The following is a 10,604-nucleotide window of genomic DNA, read 5'->3' on the forward strand; positions in this document are numbered from 1 at the left end:
CTGTGTGGGCGCTCGCGCTGGCAGCGATGAAACACATTGCTGCAATGTGTGTGGCCAGCGTGAGTGAGCGCCTGCGCATGCACGGCACTTAGCTGCTTGCAGAAGCAGACAAATTTGATTATGCCGCTCACTGGCGCGTCACGTGAGCGGTTTGTCCACTGAGGGCGAACCAGCTCCGTGACGTCATGACCGCCCCCCAACACACTCCCCCCCCAGCTGGCTATAAATCGTCCGGCCCAGAAGGGTGCGTGAGGACACCGCGCACAAGCGCCAGCGCGCTCGTTCCCTGCCTGGCCACAGCCTTATGCAGTAATGCCTATGATTTCTGAAAAAGTGCAGTCCCACTTAAAGAGGCAATTGAAGCCTGCAAATCTTTTTCCGAACATTTTTTATATAGGATGAAAGCAGGAGGTGAACCCTTTTAATTTCAGCTCCAGAGACCCCCTGCGACACTCCCTGCTTCTGGAGATACCTTGAATTAGGCCTCGGGCATGGTCCGTGCTGAGGCGTGCTACTGCTTGGAACTGAGCCCCTGCAGCCGCAATGAGAGCGGCTTTAGCAGGGGCTCGCGCACGCTTCCGCACGCTTGCGGAAACGTGTGTCTCACCGAGTATTGAAAATTGGCCCGCCCCCTGACGACGCACTGTCTAAGGCCAGGGAAAGCACCCGCTTTCCCTGAGCCTCAGCGCGCCTCAGCACTGTAGAGGCACTATGTCCCAGGCCTTAGGCTAAGGCCCCGCTCCCTCCGTCAGCGCGCCCGCACTGCAGTCAGGCGGGGCGCTGACATACACAGACCGCGATATGCGGTCTGTAGGGAGCGGGAGGTGGGCGGGAGTGGGAGGCTTGACAGGGAGGGGGGCGTGGCTTGAGCGGAGGGACCCGCTACTCTCCCCCCCCCCCTCCCTCCACGGGCTCGGGCTGGAGCTGCTGATGGTAAGCAACACACACACACACACACTCATACACACATGCAGGCACTCTCTCTCACACACACGCACACACGCACACAGGCACACACATACACACACGCAGGCACTCACGCACTCAGGCACACACACACAGACACACAGACACACAGACAGGCACTCACGCTGCTTTCACTCCACACTCCTCCCCGCTCCCCGAAGCCTCTCCTCCTCCCGAAGCCTCCCCTCCTCATTGGCTCACAGCCACACCACGTGACGCGTCGACGCTAGGGTTCACAATTCTTTTGTATCCGCTAGCAGCTGACGCGTCACAGCGTGTAGTGAGCTGTGCAGCCTGGGGGGACCGGCTCGGGAGGATTCCCCTGCTGGTGGGGAACTCTCGTGTGGCCGCCCGCACCGCCGGGCGCAGCGGGTCCCAGCCCTTAGGCAGCACTCCTCAGCTACCAGGGTTCACAATGTGTCCTCTTTTCAAAGATGTTGCATCCTGCGGACCAATAGGAAGCTGTGATGTCAACGGTGCAGCTTTCTGTTGGCCCATGGGATGCAGTAGCTTTAAACTTTAAACCCCAGCTTGCTCAACCAGAGTGGCTACCAGCACCCCCTGCGGAGGTAAGTATCTTTGGAAGCAAGGGGGCCCCAGAGCTAACATGAATGGGGTTCAACTCCGGAAACCCCTTTCTTCAATTCTATATAAACAAAATTTGCAGGCTTGGATTACTCCTTTAATAGGTTGAGAACATTAACTTCCTTGATCTTTCTGTTTTATTCCCCCATATAATATAATGTGTGATATAATGCAGTAGTTTGTGCTCCTCTGCTGGCCCGAGCTGGGCAAAACACACTTTTCAATGCTACTACACTGGACTAAAAACACAAACATATACTTTTTGTGTGTGTGCCAAAAATAATAATTTCCCTCAGGAGTTGAGGTTACTTAAAAGTCAAAGGGGGTATTTGTGTATTGTCTAAAAGTGTCCGTGCATGCCGCTTTTGGCCGAAAATCCCTATGGAGTTCAATGAGGATTTTTGTATGAATACTGTCCGAACAGTTGCTTCGGAACATATAGAATTTACCTCAAACATTTATGATTCAATTCCACGGCAGTGGCAGGGCATTACATAAACATATGCATATAGCATAAGAAAGACCGTTTATGAAAAAAAAAACAAGAAGTACAATTAGCAGAGAAACCTGTAGAGCCATAGGATCTCTGCAGTATTTAGATGGTTTGTCTAAGGCCTCGGACATGTTTGGCGCTTGCTTGCGGAAGCGTGCAGACGCGCGCTCCCGCTCAGCACTGAGCCCCTACAGCCGCAATTAGAGCGGCTTTAGTAGGGGCTCACCTGCGCTTCCGCGCGCTTGCGGAAGAGCAGGTCTTAGGGGAATTTAAAATTCACCCGCTTGCCGGCGAGACAGGCCGGTCACGTGAGCGGTTCGCCCAATGAGGGCGAACCAGCTACGTGACGTCACTGGCCCGCCCCCGGCCAGTGACGCGCCCGCCCCCGGACCGCCCCCTGACGGCCTGCTGAGAGCGCGTGCGGTAAGCAACCGCAAGGCCAGGGAAAGCACCGCTTTCCCTGAGCCTCAGCGCGCCTCAGCACGCCACCGGTAAGCGTGTCCGAGGCCTTAGGCACCAGTGTGTTTGGGAATTAGGAATCCATTCACTCAAAATGTGCCCGCAAAATGAAGACAAAGTTCTGAATCTCACCTCATTAATATACTGTACTACATTTCTCTCTGGTCTCCTCAGAGGTGTAAACTGATGACTTTCAGGGTCACGGTCAAGTGGTCTGGAAAGGTATCGGACTAAGATTATCTATCGCCCCTGCCCCAGTCTAATGTATGTATCAAATCTTTTCCCAAGAAGTATTTTCACTCAAAGTAGAAGATAGTTATACTCCTCTACATCAACCAACAAATGAACCATCAAGAAATAAATCCCCCACTACAAGACATTATGGCGTTCTGCCAAAAATCCATCACAATTCACTTAGATTGTAAACTCGTTAGGGCAGTGTTTCCCTTTGTCTTGTCATTTACCTGCTGCGATTATCCCCATTGTTTTGTAACTTACTTTTTATTGTAATTTTGTAAAGCGCCGCATACACACTTGGCACTAAATAAATACAAAATACACATGCGATATGTCATATACTACACTAGCGGTACGCGAACTGGAGGGCGCGAGATTGTTTTGGGGGGCGCGAGATTGTTTTGGGGGGCGCAGGCAGTTGCAGAGGTCCCGCGCTCCCCTCCCAGGCATTTAAATTAAATGCCGGGGGACCGCGCGAAGCCTCTGCAACCTCTACTTACAGAGGTTCAGCCGGCTCCAGGACGCCTTACCATGGCAACGCGGCGTCAAATGACACAGCGGGGTCATGTGACGTCACGGTTGCCACGGTAACGGGACATTAAATGCCGCCGCGGGCCACGTGACGTCACACGACGCGCGAGGTAAGGAGAGGGGGCGCACCAAGGAGGAGAGCAGGCACGGGGGGGGCAGCAAAAAAAGTTTGCGCGCTCCTGTACTACACAACGCATAATTCATAATATATATATATATATTTAAAAAAATTAAAATACATTATAAAGTGTGGCATAATCCCCAAAGAAAAAGGCAAGTAAGCATCCTATTGTAAGGAATCGGGGAACACATCCTTTGCGAGTCATCTCTCAGACATCCACTTTGGCACCCGCGCGTGCACGCACCCCCGCTCTGCTTACAGAGTGCGTGCGTGCGCACGCGCAGCTCTTCTAGTGTGCCACGGAGCTTAGCTCCGCCCCCTTGGACACGTTGTGCTTCTCTCTCGCGCGGCGCGCACACGTGACGTTGTGCACTGCTCCCCAGCTGCGTGTTCAAGATTGTCTATGCCCACTTGTCTTCTAGAGCCTATCCTGGTCTCTGCAGAGGCTGCGCCTCCGCTCCGCCTCCTGCATGATTGGTTCCTGTTCCTGATATACAGTATACCCTGCTCTCACTTCCTAGCTTTGCTGAGCATAACTAGTTGTAGCCCTGCTCCTTGTCTTGTGCTTCTCTTCACAGTTAACCCTTCGTGTACCGACCCGGCTTGTTTTTGAATACTCCTGTGGATACTGACCCCGGCTTACCCCTGACTTCTCCAACCCCAACCACAGCTACACAGACTTCCACTATTCTGACCTCTCCAACCCCAGACCACGGCTATACGGACTTTGACCATTCTAATCTCTTCAACCCAAGACCTTGGCAAATATTTGGACTAACCCACTCTCTCCAACCCAGACCCGGCTACGTTGACAATCTGCCTGCCAGGCACGCTTCTGCTGCTCTGGGTGCGTGGTTCAATACTTCCCCACCTCAGTAACGGGGTCGGGTCTTGCTCATGGGCAGCGTAAGCGTTACACCTATACAGTCCACTGCACAGCCCTCTTCCATCCCATCCCGAGAACCTGCTGTTGACGGGGACTGCGAATCCTCTCACAAGTGCACGTTACACCACAACTCGATGTTGAAATTACAAAATTAATAGTGGGTGTCGCGGGAGACCAATTTAATTCACCAAGATCAAGGCACCAGACGCAGACGTCAAAAAAAGTATATTTATTCTGTCCGGATCCAGCATACACAGCACAAAACATAAAAAGCTTCCACTCATGAAACAGGGCACACGAGGGGAATTCTAGCTAGCTAGGTGCTGGACGCAACTTCTCACTGCTTACCCAGAACAGCTTCCACATCTGTTGGAGTTCGGAACCACCAGGCTTTGAGGGATGCTATTTTATAGCAATCAAGTTCAAAAGTCCCGCTCAGAAGTCTCGCTCTCCGCGTCTTTGGCAACCACACAAATCCCAGGGCACAAATCAGGTTTGAATCTCCAGCTCTGATTGGCCCGAGCCTCGTTCTGGGGTGTCTCTGGCAAAGCCTCAGAGCACACCACGTAGTGAGCTTACACACGGACTACAGGACTGGCTGTGAAATCCAAATTAACCGCGATTTACATACTTTCCCGCTTCCATAAAAAAGCATGGAAAATCACGGCATGGATGCTGTGCGTTGGCCAATTACAGAGCGAGGGCTCGCCTGTGATGGGCCAATCCTGGTTGGGAGTGTGACCATGCGGCAAGGACAGCCCATAGGGATGGGCTTCAGTGAGAGTGGGGATTTCAAACTAGTCAATGGGAACATGTGACGATGCGTGGAACACGTCCCCTGCGGCGTGTTCCCTCTTTACCTGTTGAACATCTGATCGCCGCCCTCTAGCGGCGAGTCAAGATTATCTGATGTGTGTTTGTGTCCTGAACTCTTCCCTGCTTCCGCAGAGGCCACGCCTCTGTTCTGCCCCTGCCTTGTCTTCTCTACAGGAAGTGACTTCAAGTATACTGAAGCAAGCAACGCCATCTTGCTTTCTGGCAAATCCTGCCCTCTTCCTACTGGCAGGAAGTAAGCCTCACTCGGACTCACATTGCTATCAGCTGCCGCTGCCCTTTAAATAGTCAGTTGCTACCTGCCCTGGTTGCTGCAAGTACTCTCATCACTTGCTCTTCCTGCCTGGACGGCCTTGGAACCTTTACTTACCTCCTTTGGATTCCCGGATGACTGGAACTTACTCTTGCTAGTACTGAGGTTAATTCACCGTGTGGGTAGTGTAGAACCTGCTGATTAGGGTTTACCTTGACGTGGTAGCAGGCTTACAATACTTTGGCCAAAGCATTCAACTAAAGAACCCTTACTTTGAATTTAGTATTGCTGCACTTTTCTGTTTCTGGCTCTATGCCTTTAAGGAGGCTGGACGTTCTCCAAGAAGCAATTCTATTGTGACCTTGTGCTCTGGACACTTTCCTCCCCTGCTCCTCACTAGTGGCAAAACCCTCACCCCACGGTGGTGCCTGAGAACGCGTGCATTCCTGCTCTGCTGCCAGAGCATGCGCGCACATGCAGCTGGGCCAGTCTCAGCTTGGCTCCACACTTCCGGACGCGTCGCACATTTTCCTGTACGCGGCGCGCTCATGTGACTACGTGCGCCGATCCCCAGCTGCACGGCAACTACTCCTATATCGTGTCTCCCACCTCGCTATCGGGTCCCTTCCTTTCCCTCGCTTGTGTGTACTCATACCCAGCAACTCCTTGGCTGACTGGATGGGTATCTCCTGCAGATATGCGCCTCAGTGTCTGGGATGGCCAATTTTCCGCTCTCTTCAGACCAATGTCTCCCAGACCTGAAAACCACCCATCCCCACTCTCCCACGGTCCCCAGCATTGCACCTCCTCCTCCTCGACCAACAAACCCCCCATCCTTTGCTATGTAGTCTGGGTAAGTGTATTACTGACCAAGCACACCAAGGGAACAAAGAAATACATTCTACAGTTTAAACACACAATATTACACTCAGTAAAGATATACATATGTTGTGTCCTGCGTCTGTCTGCGTGTACAGTATGCAGTGGTAAGTGGTGCTTTAAGGGATCGCTCCGTTTGGTGCACAGCTTTCTTGCTGCTTGCGGTCCGGCTACAGATCCTCACGAGGGGGAAACAAAAGTCCAAACTCTCCTCCTGCCTTCTTTGACTCTTTCTCCTTTGTAACAGAGGAGGATGTATCTGCTGTTGATCGTCTCCTCTCCCTCTACCACTTGCCCTCTTGACCTCATTCCCTCTGATCTCCTTCAACCTCTTGCTCCCACACAAATACTTATACTCACACATATTTTAAACTCATCCCTCAGCTCTAGTACCTTTCTCACCTCCTTCAAGCATGTAACAGTAATACCTTTACTCAAAAACAGCAAGCTTCAAATTCCTCTTCTGGCTTCCTATTAAATCCCGTATTACTTACAAAATTCACCTAATATCTCTTAAGGCTATACACTCCTCTGTCCCTCCTTATATCTCAGCACTAATTTTAATTTTTACACCTGCCCGCGACCCTTGCGTTCTGCTCAAGGATGTCTTCTCTCTACCCCTTTTGTAGCTAAAACCCTCTCCCGCCTTAAACCTTTTTCACTCACTGTCCCACACCTCTGGAATGCCCTTCCCCTCAATATCCGACGAGCACCCTCTCTATCCACCTTTAAGGCCCACCATTAGCCACACCTCTTTAATGAAGTATTTAGGTAGCTAGTGTAGCCCTCTTTCCCTCTAATGTGAAGGGTCTACTGGTGCTGTCGGTACCTGTCGGCTCACAGGGATCTGAGCCTCCACTACTGGGAGCCTGGGGTAACGAATATGCTGAGTGGCAGCACCTCCACATCCCAATTGGAGGGGGATAACCCTGAGCAGGAAATATTAATAACAGTCCACATGTTATAAGAATAACAATAATAACATTTACTGTGAGCAATAACCATAAACCATATACAGGCACTAGCAATACTAACTGTAACAGCTAAACCTCGCCGCGCAGGGCATTGTCCCACCACCATGAATCCCCACACCGTGCCTGCAGTACCAGAGGTGTCCTTTGGTCACTTCACCCAATAAGTGTCCCCAAAAGATGCCCACCCCTCTAGCCGTGATCAGCGCCTTATTATACCAGTGTTGGTGCACGTTTGGTGAATGGTACCTGCCGGGTGTGTCCACACCCGGGCGTGCTAACAACGAGAAGCAGGGGATCCGCCGATCCATAGATATCCTCCGCTGGATGGGATGTCTCCCTCTGGGGTGACTTCCACAATGATGCTCGCTCACTCTCTGGCAGTCTGGTCCCAGACTGCTGCAGCAATAGTTCAAATGAAACCACTGTGGCCCTAAGCTGGCTAACCACTAAAGGGGCAGGATCCCTAACTGAAGGGCCTTCCCTACAGCAGCCACAAGCTTAGGATGAGTTGGGGCCTATCTGGGGCCTAGGGGATCACTGGCCTAGTGCAAAGGGTCACAGACCCCTGCACCTGTACAACCTCCCCTAGCTGCGTCCCTGCTCCAACTGACAGCAACCCTCAGAGTTCCAAATGTATCAACTGCCTCACAGAAGAATCCTGTCACTTCATTGCCCTGGCCTGGCCACCTGACTCCCAGCCTTGTGGCCTTCTGGGGGCTGTAGTCCTCGTGGAAACCCCTTAACATTGGCGCCGCGTGCGCTATCTCAAATGGCCGCCGCACTGCTCCCTGCGCATGCGTGAACCTTGTAATGGCCGCCGCACCAGGGGAACATACTGCGCTGGCGCGCGCAAAGGCAAGATGGTGACGCCCTGATCCTATTCTCCCGTCGGAGCTCCGGCTATGCGCTCGCCACTCCGGCAGCCCCCCACAACAACCCCCCTTCTCACGAGCTGCAGCGGAGATAAGGGGCCAGTCGGAGAACCCAGGTCACATTAGGTATCTCCACTGGCTGATAAAATACATCTCATATATAGTGACCTTGGCCCCTTGCAGATGTACTTACCATAACACCCCTCCTACTGTCTCGGTAAGTTCTCCCTACTTACCACTTCGATTGTAAGCTCTTTGGGGCAGGGACTCCTTTACCTAAAGTTTACTTTTATGTATGAAGCACTTATTCCTATTAAGTGACGTGTGTTACTGCTGTAAAGTGCTATGTACATGGATGGCGTTATATAAATGAAGATATACATACATATATAAAAAGTTTCTGTTTGAACTATAGTTGGGAAAGCAACTCTCGGGTTGAAGACATATAGGGCAGTCAGGATGCAAAAAAGGCGACAGTGGCGCTCCTTATCAGTTGGTTAAAACAATGTTCGTGATCTATCTATAAGACCATAACACAAAACCAGTTAATAGAAGTAAAATACAATAAAACAACCAGATGATAATATTAGTTATACTGGCCCTTGATAAAAATTGCAGCTCAACCTGAAGAGGGTCATCCCTTTGTCCTCATATGGTATGGTAGTGGAAATGGTGGTCAGCGCATGTGGTGGATATATAAGGAATATATTAGAACACTCAACGGTGATGAACAAAAGAATACAAATCAGATAGTACACAGTACAGAGATCAATGGTCAGGGATAGGAATATAGAAAACTATACTCACACGGCCATGTGTGAACCCCTTCCCCTCAGTTGTTTTCTTTGTGCATGGAGTACTGTATGCCACCTCAAGGAAACTGTCTCTCATCAAGCCTATGGTGGGGGGCGTCCAGTTTCCCAAAAACGAAGGCACGAAGTTAAAAAATGAACAGTTTATTGATATATCAAAGTTAGTGTTAACTGGCATATAGAACAACACTCTCCAGCTCCTGTAGCTGCCTGGAGCGCTCCGTCACGGTTTCTTTCTACTTCCGTGTCTGACTGCAGGACCGCAATGAGGAAAACTCGGGGCTACGGCAGCCTTCGGTAACCACCCGGCATCCTTTGCCAAAGGACCTTGGAGCCAGTGGTACCGGCCAGTACCACATCGTGATGTGGACATAGAATGTATGCATTGTTGTTGTGTTTTTTACATATGTTCCACATATTCAGATATAGTGGTATCAACAGATACCAGATGGGGAGTGTCCTGGAACAGGATTACACATTTTCTGTCTCCCTTTGCAGTTTTGACTTTTCCTGTCTCCCTTGTTCAGCTGCCTGTAATTCTCCTGTTCCAGCAGCTAGCTGCATGTGTAAAGGCAACATTATTGCCACATATGTCCCTCACACAGCCTTAGTTGGTTGCCCTGGGAACCTTCCAATCTCATGCTCCTTGAGAAAGCGCCACTGACGGCGTGAAACACGTGGGAGGAGGAGCTTGGTTCTCCATGTGGATGTTTCAATTTTTTTATGTAGTCTAATAAAGTTTTTTTTATTCAATTTTTGGCTGGTGAGTTCCATCGTTTTGTTCAGGTCTTCTGGATGTCACACCGATCCCTTTTCACCCTGCTGCTATTCCAGGATTGGACAAGACGCCGACAGAAATGCAGTATTGCACTGCGACTACGTGGCCACGTGGATAAGGGACATGGCGATTGATCGTGAGTAAACAATACACTCCACGCCGTATACAAGCTTCCATCAGGATTTATGTGCTTATATTCAGTTGTTTATTTCGTTTGCGATTATTGCTGACGCTCTCCCTCCTGGAGGCTACCCCAATATCCCTCATGTAGTGCCTATTTCTGTCACCTGAGCAATATTATTATATTTTTTTCATTGAGTATCATATAGACAGCGCGGCTCCTTGAGCTAGCAACCGGCTTACTTTCTACATCAACCTTCCAATCTCCTTAGCTAGAAAGGTGGTTTAGTCCAGCATTTTCCCCTGCCTTTATAGCAATTACTTTGGTCCTTAGACCCTTCCTGCCAGCCACAGGAACATGTGCTTTTAGATCTAACTAGCTGGCTTAGTGAGTACATGCTTCCTCCATTACACCCATGCAAGGCCATCCTTTTTTACCGTCCCCCCATAACCAGAGCACCTTCACATAGAGAACCACTCTCTCACCACACATTACCATCTGCAAGTACCCTTTATATTTGTTTTTGACTTCCCCATTAAAGTTGAAGAAAATAAAAGGACTGTGTGTGCTCTCAAAAGGGGATGAGTTAAACCACTGGACTCACATCCCACATGTGATCCTGGTTCCAGAAGACGCACCCTCCCCGGCGCGCTCCCTACCTGCCTAGACCTGCGATCAGGATTCCTGTCTCACCATTGAGTGTTCTAATATATTCCTTATATATCCACCACAGGCGCTCACCACCATTTCCACTACCATCTAGGACAGTCGTCTTAAACATCACTAATCTTTTTCTCGGTCGC

The sequence above is a fragment of the Ascaphus truei genome, chromosome 2 (assembly GCF_040206685.1).
Source record: "Ascaphus truei isolate aAscTru1 chromosome 2, aAscTru1.hap1, whole genome shotgun sequence".
NCBI lineage: Eukaryota > Metazoa > Chordata > Amphibia > Anura > Ascaphidae > Ascaphus > Ascaphus truei.